General features: G+C 44.7%; 1 non-coding gene across 1 annotated transcript; it reads left to right on the forward strand.

Annotated features, from left to right (window-relative positions):
* Nucleotides 1-477: 477 nt before the first annotated feature.
* On the forward strand, nt 478-550 carry trnam-cau (transfer RNA methionine (anticodon CAU)). Its single transcript has one exon. It is a non-coding gene; the product is annotated as a tRNA-Met (tRNA).

Genomic DNA, 550 nt, shown 5'->3' on the forward strand with positions numbered 1-550 from the left:
GCACAGGTGTCTCCGATTATTCTCTGTTGGAGCTGCAGAAAGCCCACTCGGAAGCTCAGTCACTCCAAAGTGTGGAAGGTGTCAAACACAAGTTATGGGGTTTCGAACCATCTCTTTTATTTAAAAGCATTGCAATCAGATATTTGTCGCCTTATGTCAAACCCGAGTTATGGGGATTCGAACCATCGCTCTTTTAGAGATGCCTTGCAATCAGATATTTGTCGCCTTTCAGTTTTTGCTTCCTTTATTATCTACTTAAACTTGTCATGTCAGACACATTTTTCTTCGGTTTTGCCGTTCTCGCCCCCCATAGTTTAGAAGATCTTATTTCCTACCATCCACTTATTTGATTGCCATGCAATCCATTTGAGCTGGGCAAGTGGGCATCACATACCTTTAGCAAAGTCTGCAGGACCAATGAATGGGTGTGTGAAAGTGAGCCTAGGCTGACAATGCATGCATATTTATGTTTTGCAGGCCTCGTTGGCGCAGTAGGCAGAGAGTCAGTCTCATAATCTGAAGGTCGTGAGTTCGACCCTCACACGGGGCA

Source organism: Odontesthes bonariensis, chromosome 8 (assembly GCF_027942865.1).
Source record: "Odontesthes bonariensis isolate fOdoBon6 chromosome 8, fOdoBon6.hap1, whole genome shotgun sequence".
NCBI lineage: Eukaryota > Metazoa > Chordata > Actinopteri > Atheriniformes > Atherinopsidae > Odontesthes > Odontesthes bonariensis.